Source organism: Pristiophorus japonicus, chromosome 23 (genome assembly GCF_044704955.1).
Source record: "Pristiophorus japonicus isolate sPriJap1 chromosome 23, sPriJap1.hap1, whole genome shotgun sequence".
Lineage (NCBI taxonomy): Eukaryota > Metazoa > Chordata > Chondrichthyes > Pristiophoridae > Pristiophorus > Pristiophorus japonicus.
Genome location: NC_091999.1, coordinates 39,360,733 through 39,378,606, shown reverse-complemented (window position 1 = coordinate 39,378,606; position 17,874 = coordinate 39,360,733). Strand labels below are relative to the sequence as shown.

The 17,874-nt window shown below is 43.9% G+C and overlaps 4 non-coding genes across 4 annotated transcripts; all 4 read left to right on the top strand.

The window, feature by feature from the left end:
* Positions 1 to 1,243: 1,243 nt before the first annotated feature.
* Positions 1,244 to 1,315, top strand: trnad-guc (transfer RNA aspartic acid (anticodon GUC)). The gene has a single exon. It is a non-coding gene; the product is annotated as a tRNA-Asp (tRNA).
* A 9,946-nt stretch (positions 1,316 to 11,261) lies between these two features.
* Positions 11,262 to 11,342, top strand: trnas-aga (transfer RNA serine (anticodon AGA)). The gene has a single exon. It is a non-coding gene; the product is annotated as a tRNA-Ser (tRNA).
* A 1,580-nt stretch (positions 11,343 to 12,922) lies between these two features.
* Positions 12,923 to 12,994, top strand: trnad-guc (transfer RNA aspartic acid (anticodon GUC)). Its single transcript has one exon. It is a non-coding gene; the product is annotated as a tRNA-Asp (tRNA).
* Positions 12,995 to 13,213: 219 nt separating this feature from the next.
* On the top strand, positions 13,214 to 13,294 carry trnas-aga (transfer RNA serine (anticodon AGA)). Its single transcript has one exon. It is a non-coding gene; the product is annotated as a tRNA-Ser (tRNA).
* The last annotated feature ends 4,580 nt before the right edge of the window (positions 13,295 to 17,874 follow it).

Here is a 17,874-nt window from a genome sequence, read left to right as displayed (position 1 = left end):
GAATTTGGTATGTCCTGGAACTTATAAAAATGACTTGGGGAAAATAATACGGTTGTGAACTTTTGTATCGGCTTTGGTTCAGTGGCCGCATTATCGACTGAATCGGGAGTTTGTCTGTTCAAGTCGCACTCCTGAGACTTGAGCATATCATCTTGGCTAACACTCAAGTGCAGCACTTGGGGAATTTTGCAATGTTGAAGCTGTTGACATTCGGATGAAATGTTAAGTTGAAGCTCCGTCTGCACCCTCGGGTGGATATGAAAGTTCCCAGTGCATTATTCGAAAAAGAATAGGAGAGTTGCCCCCGTGTCAATATTACTAAAAATGTTCGTAAATGCTCACTGAAAGCCGATGTGCATCTGTTTGTATGTGGGGTTGGGGTTGAAGCCCAGATTCTCACAGAGACAGAATCCAGGTTCTCACAGGACCAGAATAGCCGAGTGGTTGAGGCGTTGGCCTTAAAACTCAATGGGTTTGTCCCGCGTGGGTTTGTCCCCCACTCCTGATATCTCTTTAATTTAACACGGATATTCTCCCATTCTGATCAGTGAGACCGGATTTTAATCGGTTGAATCAGCAATTTTCTGTAACAATGTGACACTCTGAACCGATAATGAAATGAAATTGTGAAATGTATCTGTGTCGCTCGGTTTCTGCCTCTCTCTCTCTCTTCAGAGAGTTTTGTATGTTTGAGTCTTTGTCTCTCTCAGTCTGACTCACTCTGTCTGTCCCTGTTTCTCTGTTTGTCTCTGTCTCTCAATCTGTCTCTTTCTCACGGTGCCACGTCTGTTCCAATGGGATTCTCTCTGACTGTTTGTCTGACTGGCTCTCTCTTTCCCATCATTTCGGTCTGTCCATGTCTTTGCCTGTCTCTGTTAGTCCCTGCCTGTAAGCTGAGCAGTATTTCCATCATTTTCTGTTTTAGTCTCTATCGCTCTCTCTCTATCTGTCTCTCTCCTTGTCACTGTCTTTATCATTGTCTTTCTCTCACTCTTTCCCTCTCTCTCTTAATAGATCACACACACATCTCTGTATATGTATATATTTGAGTCTTTTTCTCACTCAGTCTGCCTCTCCTTCTCAGTCTCACACTTTCTGTCTCTCGCTGTCTGTCTCTCCCTGTTTGTCTCTCCCTGTTTGTCGGTTTGTCTCTGTCTCTCAATGTGTCTGTCGACTTCTCCTGTTGTCCAGTGCTGTTCACAGTGACTCGATTCCTGCTCTGACAGAGCTGGCACCCGTCAGTTCCTCGTTAGTATAGTGGTGAGTATCCCCGCCTGTCACGCGGGAGACCGGGGTTCAATTCCCCGACGGGGAGGCAGTTGTTTCAAGATGACGAATTTTACTTCTGTTTTTTGGAAGAGATGCATATTAAAAAGTTTTAGAGCAATATGGAACTATAAAAATACAGGTAGATGAGATTGCCTCGTCCAGATTTTTAGCAAACGGAGAATTTTTCAGGAGTCTTTGGCCGTCTGCTACACAGAGAGGGATGACTGAAATTTTTCTGAGTAAAGTTTAAAAAGGCAGCGACACAGTAGTCGTGGCCGAGTGGTTAAGGCGATGGACTAGAAATCCATTGAGTTATCCCGCGCAGGTTCGAATGCTGCCGACTACGATTCTCAGCATTTTTCATTCCATTTCATAATTTAACCGGTTCTCTGCCAAACTGATCCTGAGATCGATGGAATAACGTCCCACACCTTTCAACTTTGACATTTTTTTCTCATTTTTATTAATCTGCAATATTCACGATACATCCGTTTCAAAAATCGCAAACATCAGTCAAAGTTGCGACAGTGATTCAGCCTGTCTATCCCTCGAGATGTCTGAGGCATCTGTGCATGCCTGTTGGTGCGTGCAAATTTTTGGTTATGTGTGTGTGGGTCTCTGTGTCTGTCTATCTATTTATATGTCTTTGTGAATATGCAACTGTCACTGGAAATCATCACCATGAATTTGGTATGTCCTGGAACTTATAAAAATGACTTGGGGAAAATAATACGGTTGTGAACTTTTGTATCGGCTTTGGTTCAGTGGCCGCATTCTCGACTGAATCGGGAGTTTGTCTGTTCAAGTCGCACTCCTGAGACTTGAGCATAACATCTTGGCTAACATTCAAGTGCAGCACTTGTGGAATTTTGCAATGTTGAAGCTGTTGACATTCGGATGAAATGTTAAGTTGAAGCTCCGTCTGCACCCTCGGGTGGATATGAAAGTTCCCAGTGCATTATTCGAAAAAGCATAGGAGAGTTGCCCCCGTGTCAATATTACTAAAAATGTTCGTAAATGCTCACTGAAAGCCGATGTGCATCTGTTTGTATGTGGGGTTGGGGTTGAAGCCCAGATTCTCACAGAGACAGAATCCAGGTTCTCACAGGACCAGAATAGCCGAGTGGTTGAGGCGTTGGCCTTAAAATTCAATGGGTTTGTCCCGCGTGGGTTTGTCCCCCACTCCTGGTATCTCTTTAATTTAACACGGATATTCTCCCATTCTGATCAGTGAGACCGGATTTTCATCGGTTGAATCAGCAATTTTCTGTAACAACGTGACACTCTGAACCGATAATGAAATGAAATTGTGAAATGTACCTGTGTCGCTCGGTTTCTGCCTCTCTCTGTCTCTTCAGAGAGTTTTGTATGTTTGAGTCTTTGTCTCTCTCAGTCTGACTCACTCTGTCTGTCCCTGTTTCTCTGTTTGTCTCTGTCTCTCAATCTGTCTCTTTCTCACGGTGCCACGTCTGTTCCAATGGGATTCTCTCTGACTGTTTGTCTGACTGGCTCTCTCTTTCCCATCATTTCGGTCTGTCCATGTCTTTGCCTGTCTCTGTTAGTCCCTGCCTGTAAGCTGAGAAATATTTCCATCATTTTCTGTTTTAGTCTCTATCGCTCTCTCTCTATCTGTCTCTCTCCGCGTCACTGTCTTTATCATTGTCTTTCTCTCACTCTTTCCGTCTCTCTCTTAATAGATCACACACACATCTCTGTATATGTATATATTTGGGTCTTTTTCTCACTCAGTCTGCCTCTCCTTCTCAGTCTCACACTTTCTGTCTTTCGTTGTCTCTATCTCGTTGTCTGTATCTCCCTGTTTGTCGGTTTGTCTCTGTCTCTCAATGTGTCTGTCGACTACTCCTGGTGTCCAGTTCTGTTCACAGTGACTCGATTCCTGCTCTGACAGAACTGGTTCCCGTCAGTTCCTCGTTAGTGTAGTGGTGAGTTTCCCCGCCTATCACGCGGGACACCGGGGTTCAATTCCCCAACGGGGAGGCAGTTGTTTCAAGATGTCGAATTTTACTTCTGTTTCTTGGAAGAGATGCATATTAAAAAGTTCCAGAGCAATATGGAACTGTAAAAATACAGGTGGATGAGATTGCCTCGTCCAGATTTTTAGCAAACGGAGAAATTTTCAGGAGTTGTTGGCCGTCTGCTGCACAGAGATGGATGACTGAGTTTTTTCTGAGTAAAGTTTAAAAAGCTAGCGACACAGTAGTCGTGACCGAGTGGTTAAGGCGATGGACTAGAAATCCATTGGGTTATCCCGCGTAGGTTCGAATCCTGCCGACGACGATTCTCAGCATTTTTCATTCCATTTCACAATTTAACCGGTTCTCTGCCAAACTGATCCTGAGATAGATGGAATAACGTCCCACACCTTTCAACTTTGACATTTTTATTAATCTGCAATATTCACGATACATCCGTTTCAAAAATCGCAAACATCAGTCAAAGTTGCGACACTGATTCAGCCTATCTCTCCCTCGAGATGTCTGAGGCATCTGTGCATGCCTGTTGGTGCGTGCAAATTTTTGGTTATGTGTGTGTGGGTCTCTGTGTCTGTCTATCTATTTATATGTCTTTGTGAATATGCAACTGTCACTGGAAATCATCACCATGAATTTGGTATGTCCTGGAACTTATAAAAATGACTTGGGGAAAATAATACGGTTGTGAACTTTTGTATCGGCTTTGGTTCAGTGGCCGCATTATCGACTGAATCGGGAGTTTGTCTGTTCAAGTCGCACTCCTGAGACTTGAGCATATCATCTTGGCTAACACTCAAGTGCAGCACTTGGGGAATTTTGCAATGTTGAAGCTGTTGACATTCGGATGAAATGTTAAGTTGAAGCTCCGTCTGCACCCTCGGGTGGATATGAAAGTTCCCAGTGCATTATTCGAAAAAGAATAGGAGAGTTGCCCCCGTGTCAATATTACTAAAAATGTTCGTAAATGCTCACTGAAAGCCGATGTGCATCTGTTTGTATGTGGGGTTGGGGTTGAAGCCCAGATTCTCACAGAGACAGAATCCAGGTTCTCACAGGACCAGAATAGCCGAGTGGTTGAGGCGTTGGCCTTAAAACTCAATGGGTTTGTCCCGCGTGGGTTTGTCCCCCACTCCTGATATCTCTTTAATTTAACACGGATATTCTCCCATTCTGATCAGTGAGACCGGATTTTCATCGGTTGAATCAGCAATTTTCTGTAACAATGTGACACTCTGAACCGATAATGAAATGAAATTGTGAAATGTATCTGTGTCGCTCGGTTTCTGCCTCTCTCTGTCTCTTCAGAGAGTTTTGTATGTTTGAGTCTTTGTCTCTCTCAGTCTGACTCACTCTGTCTGTCCCTGTTTCTCTGTTTGTCTCTGTCTCTCAATCTGTCTCTTTCTCACGGTGCCACGTCTGTTCCAATGGGATTCTCTCTGACTGTTTGTCTGACTGGCTCTCTCTTTCCCATCATTTCGGTCTGTCCATGTCTTTGCCTGTCTCTGTTAGTCCCTGCCTGTAAGCTGAGAAATATTTCCATCATTTTCTGTTTTAGTCTCTATCGCTCTCTCTCTATCTGTCTCTCTCCGCGTCACTGTCTTTATCATTGTCTTTCTCTCACTCTTTCCGTCTCTCTCTTAATAGATCACACACACATCTCTGTATATGTATATATTTGGGTCTTTTTCTCACTCAGTCTGCCTCTCCTTCTCAGTCTCACACTTTCTGTCTTTCGTTGTCTCTATCTCGTTGTCTGTATCTCCCTGTTTGTCGGTTTGTCTCTGTCTCTCAATGTGTCTGTCGACTACTCCTGGTGTCCAGTTCTGTTCACAGTGACTCGATTCCTGCTCTGACAGAACTGGTTCCCGTCAGTTCCTCGTTAGTGTAGTGGTGAGTTTCCCCGCCTATCACGCGGGACACCGGGGTTCAATTCCCCAACGGGGAGGCAGTTGTTTCAAGATGTCGAATTTTACTTCTGTTTCTTGGAAGAGATGCATATTAAAAAGTTCCAGAGCAATATGGAACTGTAAAAATACAGGTGGATGAGATTGCCTCGTCCAGATTTTTAGCAAACGGAGAAATTTTCAGGAGTTGTTGGCCGTCTGCTGCACAGAGATGGATGACTGAGTTTTTTCTGAGTAAAGTTTAAAAAGCTAGCGACACAGTAGTCGTGACCGAGTGGTTAAGGCGATGGACTAGAAATCCATTGGGTTATCCCGCGTAGGTTCGAATCCTGCCGACGACGATTCTCAGCATTTTTCATTCCATTTCACAATTTAACCGGTTCTCTGCCAAACTGATCCTGAGATAGATGGAATAACGTCCCACACCTTTCAACTTTGACATTTTTATTAATCTGCAATATTCACGATACATCCGTTTCAAAAATCGCAAACATCAGTCAAAGTTGCGACACTGATTCAGCCTATCTCTCCCTCGAGATGTCTGAGGCATCTGTGCATGCCTGTTGGTGCGTGCAAATTTTTGGTTATGTGTGTGTGGGTCTCTGTGTCTGTCTATCTATTTATATGTCTTTGTGAATATGCAACTGTCACTGGAAATCATCACCATGAATTTGGTATGTCCTGGAACTTATAAAAATGACTTGGGGAAAATAATACGGTTGTGAACTTTTGTATCGGCTTTGGTTCAGTGGCCGCATTATCGACTGAATCGGGAGTTTGTCTGTTCAAGTCGCACTCCTGAGACTTGAGCATATCATCTTGGCTAACACTCAAGTGCAGCACTTGGGGAATTTTGCAATGTTGAAGCTGTTGACATTCGGATGAAATGTTAAGTTGAAGCTCCGTCTGCACCCTCGGGTGGATATGAAAGTTCCCAGTGCATTATTCGAAAAAGAATAGGAGAGTTGCCCCCGTGTCAATATTACTAAAAATGTTCGTAAATGCTCACTGAAAGCCGATGTGCATCTGTTTGTATGTGGGGTTGGGGTTGAAGCCCAGATTCTCACAGAGACAGAATCCAGGTTCTCACAGGACCAGAATAGCCGAGTGGTTGAGGCGTTGGCCTTAAAACTCAATGGGTTTGTCCCGCGTGGGTTTGTCCCCCACTCCTGATATCTCTTTAATTTAACACGGATATTCTCCCATTCTGATCAGTGAGACCGGATTTTAATCGGTTGAATCAGCAATTTTCTGTAACAATGTGACACTCTGAACCGATAATGAAATGAAATTGTGAAATGTATCTGTGTCGCTCGGTTTCTGCCTCTCTCTCTCTCTTCAGAGAGTTTTGTATGTTTGAGTCTTTGTCTCTCTCAGTCTGACTCACTCTGTCTGTCCCTGTTTCTCTGTTTGTCTCTGTCTCTCAATCTGTCTCTTTCTCACGGTGCCACGTCTGTTCCAATGGGATTCTCTCTGACTGTTTGTCTGACTGGCTCTCTCTTTCCCATCATTTCGGTCTGTCCATGTCTTTGCCTGTCTCTGTTAGTCCCTGCCTGTAAGCTGAGCAGTATTTCCATCATTTTCTGTTTTAGTCTCTATCGCTCTCTCTCTATCTGTCTCTCTCCTTGTCACTGTCTTTATCATTGTCTTTCTCTCACTCTTTCCCTCTCTCTCTTAATAGATCACACACACATCTCTGTATATGTATATATTTGAGTCTTTTTCTCACTCAGTCTGCCTCTCCTTCTCAGTCTCACACTTTCTGTCTCTCGCTGTCTGTCTCTCCCTGTTTGTCTCTCCCTGTTTGTCGGTTTGTCTCTGTCTCTCAATGTGTCTGTCGACTTCTCCTGTTGTCCAGTGCTGTTCACAGTGACTCGATTCCTGCTCTGACAGAGCTGGCACCCGTCAGTTCCTCGTTAGTATAGTGGTGAGTAAACATGCCTGTCACGCGGGTGACCGGGGTTCAATTCCCCGACGGGGAGGCAGTTGTTTCAAGATGACGAATTTTACTTCTGTTTTTTGGAAGAGATGCATATTAAAAAGTTTTAGAGCAATATGGAACTATAAAAATACAGGTAGATGAGATTGCCTCGTCCAGATTTTTAGCAAACGGAGAATTTTTCAGGAGTCTTTGGCCGTCTGCTACACAGAGAGGGATGACTGAAATTTTTCTGAGTAAAGTTTAAAAAGGCAGCGACACAGTAGTCGTGGCCGAGTGGTTAAGGCGATGGACTAGAAATCCATTGAGTTATCCCGCGCAGGTTCGAATGCTGCCGACTACGATTCTCAGCATTTTTCATTCCATTTCATAATTTAACCGGTTCTCTGCCAAACTGATCCTGAGATCGATGGAATAACGTCCCACACCTTTCAACTTTGACATTTTTTTCTCATTTTTATTAATCTGCAATATTCACGATACATCCGTTTCAAAAATCGCAAACATCAGTCAAAGTTGCGACAGTGATTCAGCCTGTCTATCCCTCGAGATGTCTGAGGCATCTGTGCATGCCTGTTGGTGCGTGCAAATTTTTGGTTATGTGTGTGTGGGTCTCTGTGTCTGTCTATCTATTTATATGTCTTTGTGAATATGCAACTGTCACTGGAAATCATCACCATGAATTTGGTATGTCCTGGAACTTATAAAAATGACTTGGGGAAAATAATACGGTTGTGAACTTTTGTATCGGCTTTGGTTCAGTGGCCGCATTCTCGACTGAATCGGGAGTTTGTCTGTTCAAGTCGCACTCCTGAGACTTGAGCATAACATCTTGGCTAACATTCAAGTGCAGCACTTGTGGAATTTTGCAATGTTGAAGCTGTTGACATTCGGATGAAATGTTAAGTTGAAGCTCCGTCTGCACCCTCGGGTGGATATGAAAGTTCCCAGTGCATTATTCGAAAAAGCATAGGAGAGTTGCCCCCGTGTCAATATTACTAAAAATGTTCGTAAATGCTCACTGAAAGCCGATGTGCATCTGTTTGTATGTGGGGTTGGGGTTGAAGCCCAGATTCTCACAGAGACAGAATCCAGGTTCTCACAGGACCAGAATAGCCGAGTGGTTGAGGCGTTGGCCTTAAAATTCAATGGGTTTGTCCCGCGTGGGTTTGTCCCCCACTCCTGGTATCTCTTTAATTTAACACGGATATTCTCCCATTCTGATCAGTGAGACCGGATTTTCATCGGTTGAATCAGCAATTTTCTGTAACAACGTGACACTCTGAACCGATAATGAAATGAAATTGTGAAATGTACCTGTGTCGCTCGGTTTCTGCCTCTCTCTGTCTCTTCAGAGAGTTTTGTATGTTTGAGTCTTTGTCTCTCTCAGTCTGACTCACTCTGTCTGTCCCTGTTTCTCTGTTTGTCTCTGTCTCTCAATCTGTCTCTTTCTCACGGTGCCACGTCTGTTCCAATGGGATTCTCTCTGACTGTTTGTCTGACTGGCTCTCTCTTTCCCATCATTTCGGTCTGTCCATGTCTTTGCCTGTCTCTGTTAGTCCCTGCCTGTAAGCTGAGAAATATTTCCATCATTTTCTGTTTTAGTCTCTATCGCTCTCTCTCTATCTGTCTCTCTCCGCGTCACTGTCTTTATCATTGTCTTTCTCTCACTCTTTCCCTCTCTCTCTTAATAGATCACACACACATCTCTGTATATGTATATATTTGGGTCTTTTTCTCACTCAGTCTGCCTCTCCTTCTCAGTCTCACACTTTCTGTCTTTCGTTGTCTCTATCTCGTTGTCTGTATCTCCCTGTTTGTCGGTTTGTCTCTGTCTCTCAATGTGTCTGTCGACTACTCCTGGTGTCCAGTTCTGTTCACAGTGACTCGATTCCTGCTCTGACAGAACTGGTTCCCGTCAGTTCCTCGTTAGTGTAGTGGTGAGTTTCCCCGCCTGTCACGCGGGACACCGGGGTTCAATTCCCCAACGGGGAGGCAGTTGTTTCAAGATGTCGAATTTTACTTCTGTTTCTTGGAAGAGATGCATATTAAAAAGTTCCAGAGCAATATGGAACTGTAAAAATACTGGTACATGAGATTGCCTCGTCCAGATTTTTAGCAAACGGAGAAATTTTCAGGAGTTGTTGGCCGTCTGCTGCACAGAGATGGATGACTGAGTTTTTTCTGAGTAAAGTTTAAAAAGCTAGCGACACAGTAGTCGTGACCGAGTGGTTAAGGCGATGGACTAGAAATCCATTGGGTTATCCCGCGTAGGTTCGAATCCTGCCGACGACGATTCTCAGCATTTTTCATTCCATTTCACAATTTAACCGGTTCTCTGCCAAACTGATCCTGAGATAGATGGAATAACGTCCCACACCTTTCAACTTTGACATTTTTATTAATCTGCAATATTCACGATACATCCGTTTCAAAAATCGCAAACATCAGTCAAAGTTGCGACACTGATTCAGCCTATCTCTCCCTCGAGATGTCTGAGGCATCTGTGCATGCCTGTTGGTGCGTGCAAATTTTTGGTTATGTGTGTGTGGGTCTCTGTGTCTGTCTATCTATTTATATGTCTTTGTGAATATGCAACTGTCACTGGAAATCATCACCATGAATTTGGTATGTCCTGGAACTTATAAAAATGACTTGGGGAAAATAATACGGTTGTGAACTTTTGTATCGGCTTTGGTTCAGTGGCCGCATTATCGACTGAATCGGGAGTTTGTCTGTTCAAGTCGCACTCCTGAGACTTGAGCATATCATCTTGGCTAACATTCAAGTGCAGCACTTGTGGAATTTTGCAATGTTGAAGCTGTTGACATTCGGATGAAATGTTAAGTTGAAGCTCCGTCTGCTCCCTCGGGTGGATATGAAAGTTCCCAGTGCATTATTCGACAAAGAATAGGAGAGTTGCCCCCGTGTCAATATTACTAAAAATGTTCGTAAATGCTCACTGAAAGCCGATGTGCATCTGTTTGTATGTGGGGTTGGGGTTGAAGCCCAGATTCTCACAGAGACAGAATCCAGGTTCTCACAGGACCAGAATAGCCGAGTGGTTGAGGCGTTGGCCTTAAAACTCAATGGGTTTGTCCCGCGTGGGTTTGTCCCCCACTCCTGGTATCTCTTTAATTTAACACGGATATTCTCCCATTCTGATCAGTGAGACCGGATTTTCATCGGTTGAATCAGCAATTTTCTGTAATAATGTGACACTCTGAACCGATAATGAAATGAAATTGTGAAATGTATCTGTGTCGCTCGGTTTCTGCCTCTCTCTGTCTCTTCAGAGAGTTTTGTATGTTTGAGTCTTTGTCTCTCTCAGTCTGACTCACTCTGTCTGTCCCTGTTTCTCTGTTTGTCTCTGTCTCTCAATCTGTCTCTTTCTCACGGTGCCACGTCTGTTCCAATGGGATTCTCTCTGACTGTTTGTCTGACTGGCTCTCTCTTTCCCATCATTTCGGTCTGTCCATGTCTTTGCCTGTCTCTGTTAGTCCCTGCCTGTAAGCTGAGCAGTATTTCCATCATTTTCTGTTTTAGTCTCTATCGCTCTCTCTCTATCTGTCTCTCTCCTTGTCACTGTCTTTATCATTGTCTTTCTCTCACTCTTTCCCTCTCTCTCTTAATAGATCACACACACATCTCTGTATATGTATATATTTGAGTCTTTTTCTCACTCAGTCTGCCTCTCCTTCTCAGTCTCACACTTTCTGTCTCTCGCTGTCTGTCTCTCCCTGTTTGTCTCTCCCTGTTTGTCGGTTTGTCTCTGTCTCTCAATGTGTCTGTCGACTTCTCCTGTTGTCCAGTGCTGTTCACAGTGACTCGATTCCTGCTCTGACAGAGCTGGCACCCGTCAGTTCCTCGTTAGTATAGTGGTGAGTAAACATGCCTGTCACGCGGGAGACCGGGGTTCAATTCCCCGACGGGGAGGCAGTTGTTTCAAGATGACGAATTTTACTTCTGTTTTTTGGAAGAGATGCATATTAAAAAGTTTTAGAGCAATATGGAACTATAAAAATACAGGTGGATGAGATTGCCTCGTCCAGATTTTTAGCAAACGGAGAATTTTTCAGGAGTCTTTGGCCGTCTGCGACACAGAGAGGGATGACTGAGTTTTTTCTGAGTAAAGTTTAAAAAGGCAGCGACACAGTAGTCGTGGCCGAGTGGTTAAGGCGATGGACTAGAAATCCATTGAGTTATCCCGCGCAGGTTCGAATCCTGCCGACTACGATTCTCAGCATTTTTCATTCCATTTCATAATTTAACCGGTTCTCTGCCAAACTGATCCTGAGATCGATGGAATAACGTCCCACACCTTTCAACTTTGACATTTTTTTCTCATTTTTATTAATCTGCAATATTCACGATACATCCGTTTCAAAAATCGCAAACATCAGTCAAAGTTGCGACAGTGATTCAGCCTATCTTTCCCTCGAGATGTCTGAGGCATCTGTGCATGCCCGTTGGTGCGTGCAAATTTTTGGTTATGTGTGTGTGGGTCTCTGTGTCTGTCTATCTATTTATATGTCTCTGTGTATGTGCAACTGTCACTGGAAATCATCACCATGAATTTGGTATGTCCTGGAACTTATAAAAACGACTTGGGGAAAATAATACGGTTGTGAACTTTTGTATCGGCTTTGGTTCAGTGGCCGCATTCTCGACTGAATCGGGAGTTTGTCTGTTCAAGTCGCACTCCTGAGACTTGAGCATATCATCTTGGCTAACACTCAAGTGCAGCACTTGGGGAATTTTGTAATGTTGAAGCTGTTGACTTTCGGATGAAATGTTAAATTGAAGCTCCGTCTGCACCCTCGGGTGGATATGAAAGTTCCCAGTGCATTACTCGAAAAAGAATAGGAGAGTTGCCCCCGTGTCAATATTACTAAAAATGTTCGTAAATGCTCACTGAAAGCCGATGTGCATCTGTTTGTATGTGGGGTTGGGGTTGAAGCCCAGATTCTCACAGAGACAGAATCCAGGTTCTCACAGGACCAGAATAGCCGAGTGGTTGAGGCGTTGGCCTTAAAACTCAATGGGTTTGTCCCGCGTGGGTTTGTCCCACACTCCTGGTATCTCTTTAATTTAACACGGATATTCTCCCATTCTGATCAGTGAGACCGGATTTTCATCGGTTGAATCAGCAATTTTCTGTAACAATGTGACACTCTGAACCGATAATGAAATGAAATTGTGAAATGTATCTGTGTCGCTCGGTTTCTGCCTCTCTCTCTCTCTTCAGAGAGTTTTGTATGTTTGAGTCTTTGTCTCTCTCAGTCTGATTCACTCTGTCTGTCCCTGTTTCTCTGTTTGTCTCTGTCTCTCAATCTGTCTCTTTCTCACGGTGCCACGTCTGGTCCAATGGGATTCTCTCTGACTGTTTGTCTGACTGGCTCTCTCTTTCCCATCATTTCGGTCTGTCCATGTCTTTGCCTGTCTCTGTTAGTCCCTGCCTGTAAGCTGAGAAGTATTTCCATCATTTTCTGTTTTAGTCTCTATCGCTCTCTCTCTATCTGTCTCTCTCCTTATCACTGTCTTTATCATTGTCTTTCTCTCACTCTTTCCGTCTCTCTCTTAATAGATCACACACACATCTCTGTATATGTATATATATGAGTCTTTTTCTCACTCAGTCTGCCTCTCCTTCTCAGTCTCACACTTTCTGTCTCTCGTTGTCTCTATCTCGCTGTCTGTCTCTCCCTGTTTGTCGGTTTGTCTCTGTCTCTCAATGTGTCTGTCGACTTCTCCTGTTCTCCAGTGCTGTTCACAGTGACTCGATTCCTAATCTGACAGAGCTGGTACCCGTCAGTTCCTCGTTAGTATAGTGGTGAGTATCCCCGCCTGTCACGCGGGAGACCGGCGTTCAATTCGCCGACGGGGAGGCAGTTGTTTCAAGGTGTCGAATTTTACTTCTGTTTCTTGGAAGAGATGCATATTAAAAAGTTCCAGAGCAATATGGAACTATAAAAATACAGGTGGATGAGATTGCCTCGTCCAGATTTTTAGCAAACGGAGAATTTTTCAGGAGTCTTTGGCCGTCTGCGACACAGAGAGGGATGACTGAGTTTTTTCTGAGTAAAGTTTAAAAAGGCAGCGACACAGTAGTCGTGGCCGAGTGGTTAAGGCGATGGACTAGAAATCCATTGAGTTATCCCGCGCAGGTTCGAATCCTGCCGACTACGATTCTCAGCATTTTTCATTCCATTTCATAATTTAACCGGTTCTCTGCCAAACTGATCCTGAGATCGATGGAATAACGTCCCACACCTTTCAACTTTGACATTTTTTTCTCATTTTTATTAATCTGCAATATTCACGATACATCCGTTTCAAAAATCGCAAACATCAGTCAAAGTTGCGACAGTGATTCAGCCTATCTTTCCCTCGAGATGTCTGAGGCATCTGTGCATGCCCGTTGGTGCGTGCAAATTTTTGGTTATGTGTGTGTGGGTCTCTGTGTCTGTCTATCTATTTATATGTCTCTGTGTATGTGCAACTGTCACTGGAAATCATCACCATGAATTTGGTATGTCCTGGAACTTATAAAAACGACTTGGGGAAAATAATACGGTTGTGAACTTTTGTATCGGCTTTGGTTCAGTGGCCGCATTCTCGACTGAATCGGGAGTTTGTCTGTTCAAGTCGCACTCCTGAGACTTGAGCATATCATCTTGGCTAACACTCAAGTGCAGCACTTGCGGAATTTTGTAATGTTGAAGCTGTTGACTTTCGGATGAAATGTTAAATTGAAGCTCCGTCTGCACCCTCGGGTGGATATGAAAGTTCCCAGTGCATTACTCGAAAAAGAATAGGAGAGTTGCCCCCGTGTCAATATTACTAAAAATGTTCGTAAATGCTCACTGAAAGCCGATGTGCATCTGTTTGTATGTGGGGTTGGGGTTGAAGCCCAGATTCTCACAGAGACAGAATCCAGGTTCTCACAGGACCAGAATAGCCGAGTGGTTGAGGCGTTGGCCTTAAAACTCAATGGGTTTGTCCCGCGTGGGTTTGTCCCACACTCCTGGTATCTCTTTAATTTAACACGGATATTCTCCCATTCTGATCAGTGAGACCGGATTTTCATCGGTTGAATCAGCAATTTTCTGTAACAATGTGACACTCTGAACCGATAATGAAATGAAATTGTGAAATGTATCTGTGTCGCTCGGTTTCTGCCTCTCTCTCTCTCTTCAGAGAGTTTTGTATGTTTGAGTCTTTGTCTCTCTCAGTCTGACTCACTCTGTCTGTCCCTGTTTCTCTGTTTGTCTCTGTCTCTCAATCTGTCTCTTTCTCACGGTGCCACGTCTGGTCCAATGGGATTCTCTCTGACTGTTTGTCTGACTGGCTCTCTCTTTCCCATCATTTCGGTCTGTCCATGTCTTTGCCTGTCTCTGTTAGTCCCTGCCTGTAAGCTGAGAAGTATTTCCATCATTTTCTGTTTTAGTCTCTATCGCTCTCTCTCTATCTGTCTCTCTCCTTATCACTGTCTTTATCATTGTCTTTCTCTCACTCTTTCCGTCTCTCTCTTAATAGATCACACACACATCTCTGTATATGTATATATATGAGTCTTTTTCTCACTCAGTCTGCCTCTCCTTCTCAGTCTCACACTTTCTGTCTCTCGTTGTCTCTATCTCGTTGTCTGTATCTCCCTGTTTGTCGGTTTGTCTCTGTCTCTCAATGTGTCTGTCGACTACTCCTGGTGTCCAGTTCTGTTCACAGTGACTCGATTCCTGCTCTGACAGAACTGGTTCCCGTCAGTTCCTCGTTAGTGTAGTGGTGAGTTTCCCCGCCTGTCACGCGGGACACCGGGGTTCAATTCCCCAACGGGGAGGCAGTTGTTTCAAGATGTCGAATTTTACTTCTGTTTCTTGGAAGAGATGCATATTAAAAAGTTCCAGAGCAATATGGAACTGTAAAAATACTGGTACATGAGATTGCCTCGTCCAGATTTTTAGCAAACGGAGAAATTTTCAGGAGTTGTTGGCCGTCTGCTGCACAGAGATGGATGACTGAGTTTTTTCTGAGTAAAGTTTAAAAAGCTAGCGACACAGTAGTCGTGACCGAGTGGTTAAGGCGATGGACTAGAAATCCATTGGGTTATCCCGCTTAGGTTCGAATCCTGCCGACGACGATTCTCAGCATTTTTCATTCCATTTCACAATTTAACCGGTTCTCTGCCAAACTGATCCTGAGATAGATGGAATAACGTCCCACACCTTTCAACTTTGACATTTTTATTAATCTGCAATATTCACGATACATCCGTTTCAAAAATCGCAAACATCAGTCAAAGTTGCGACACTGATTCAGCCTATCTCTCCCTCGAGATGTCTGAGGCATCTGTGCATGCCTGTTGGTGCGTGCAAATTTTTGGTTATGTGTGTGTGGGTCTCTGTGTCTGTCTATCTATTTATATGTCTTTGTGAATATGCAACTGTCACTGGAAATCATCACCATGAATTTGGTATGTCCTGGAACTTATAAAAATGACTTGGGGAAAATAATACGGTTGTGAACTTTTGTATCGGCTTTGGTTCAGTGGCCGCATTATCGACTGAATCGGGAGTTTGTCTGTTCAAGTCGCACTCCTGAGACTTGAGCATATCATCTTGGCTAACACTCAAGTGCAGCACTTGGGGAATTTTGCAATGTTGAATCTGTTGACATTCGGATGAAATGTTAAGTTGGGGCTCCGTCTGCATCCTCGGGTGGATATGATAGTTCCCAGTGCATTATTCGAAAAAGAATAGGAGAGTTGCCCCCGTGTCAATATTACTAAAAATGTTCGTAAATGCTCACTGAAAGCCGATGTGCATCTGTTTGTATGTGGGGTTGGGGTTGAAGCCCAGATTCTCACAGAGACAGAATCCAGGTTCTCACAGGACCAGAATAGCCGAGTGGTTGAGGCGTTGGCCTTAAAACTCAATGGGTTTGTCCCGCGTGGGTTTGTCCCCCACTCCTGATATCTCTTTAATTTAACACGGATATTCTCCCATTCTGATCAGTGAGACCGGATTTTCATCGGTTGAATCAGCAATTTTCTGTAACAATGTGACACTCTGAACCGATAATGAAATGAAATTGTGAAATGTATCTGTGTCGCTCGGTTTCTGCCTCTCTCTGTCTCTTCAGAGAGTTTTGTATGTTTGAGTCTTTGTCTCTCTCAGTCTGACTCACTCTGTCTGTCCCTGTTTCTCTGTTTGTCTCTGTCTCTCAATCTGTCTCTTTCTCACGGTGCCACGTCTGTTCCAATGGGATTCTCTCTGACTGTTTGTCTGACTGGCTCTCTCTTTCCCATCATTTCGGTCTGTCCATGTCTTTGCCTGTCTCTGTTAGTCCCTGCCTGTAAGCTGAGAAATATTTCCATCATTTTCTGTTTTAGTCTCTATCGCTCTCTCTCTATCTGTCTCTCTCCGCGTCACTGTCTTTATCATTGTCTTTCTCTCACTCTTTCCCTCTCTCTCTTAATAGATCACACACACATCTCTGTATATGTATATATTTGGGTCTTTTTCTCACTCAGTCTGCCTCTCCTTCTCAGTCTCACACTTTCTGTCTTTCGTTGTCTCTATCTCGTTGTCTGTATCTCCCTGTTTGTCGGTTTGTCTCTGTCTCTCAATGTGTCTGTCGACTACTCCTGGTGTCCAGTTCTGTTCACAGTGACTCGATTCCTGCTCTGACAGAACTGGTTCCCGTCAGTTCCTCGTTAGTGTAGTGGTGAGTTTCCCCGCCTATCACGCGGGACACCGGGGTTCAATTCCCCAACGGGGAGGCAGTTGTTTCAAGATGTCGAATTTTACTTCTGTTTCTTGGAAGAGATGCATATTAAAAAGTTCCAGAGCAATATGGAACTGTAAAAATACAGGTGGATGAGATTGCCTCGTCCAGATTTTTAGCAAACGGAGAAATTTTCAGGAGTTGTTGGCCGTCTGCTGCACAGAGATGGATGACTGAGTTTTTTCTGAGTAAAGTTTAAAAAGCTAGCGACACAGTAGTCGTGACCGAGTGGTTAAGGCGATGGACTAGAAATCCATTGGGTTATCCCGCGTAGGTTCGAATCCTGCCGACGACGATTCTCAGCATTTTTCATTCCATTTCACATTTTAACCGGTTCTCTGCCAAACTGATCCTGAGATAGATGGAATAACGTCCCACACCTTTCAACTTTGACATTTTTATTAATCTGCAATATTCACGATACATCCGTTTCAAAAATCGCAAACATCAGTCAAAGTTGCGACACTGATTCAGCCTATCTCTCCCTCGAGATGTCTGAGGCATCTGTGCATGCCTGTTGGTGCGTGCAAATTTTTGGTTATGTGTGTGTGGGTCTCTGTGTCTGTCTATCTATTTATATTTCTTTGTGAATATGCAACTGTCACTGGAAATCATCACCATGAATTTGGTATGTCCTGGAACTTATAAAAATGACTTGGGGAAAATAATACGGTTGTGAACTTTTGTATCGGCTTTGGTTCAGTGGCCGCATTATCGACTGAATCGGGAGTTTGTCTGTTCAAGTCGCACTCCTGAGACTTGAGCAAATCATCTTGGCTAACACTCAAGTGCAGCACTTGGGGAATTTTGCAATGTTGAAGCTGTTGACATTCGGATGAAATGTTAAGTTGAAGCTCCGTCTGCACCCTCGGGTGGATATGAAAGTTCCCAGTGCATTATTCGAAAAAGAATAGGAGAGTTGCCCCCGTGTCAATATTACTAAAAATGTTCGTAAATGCTCACTGAAAGCCGATGTGCATCT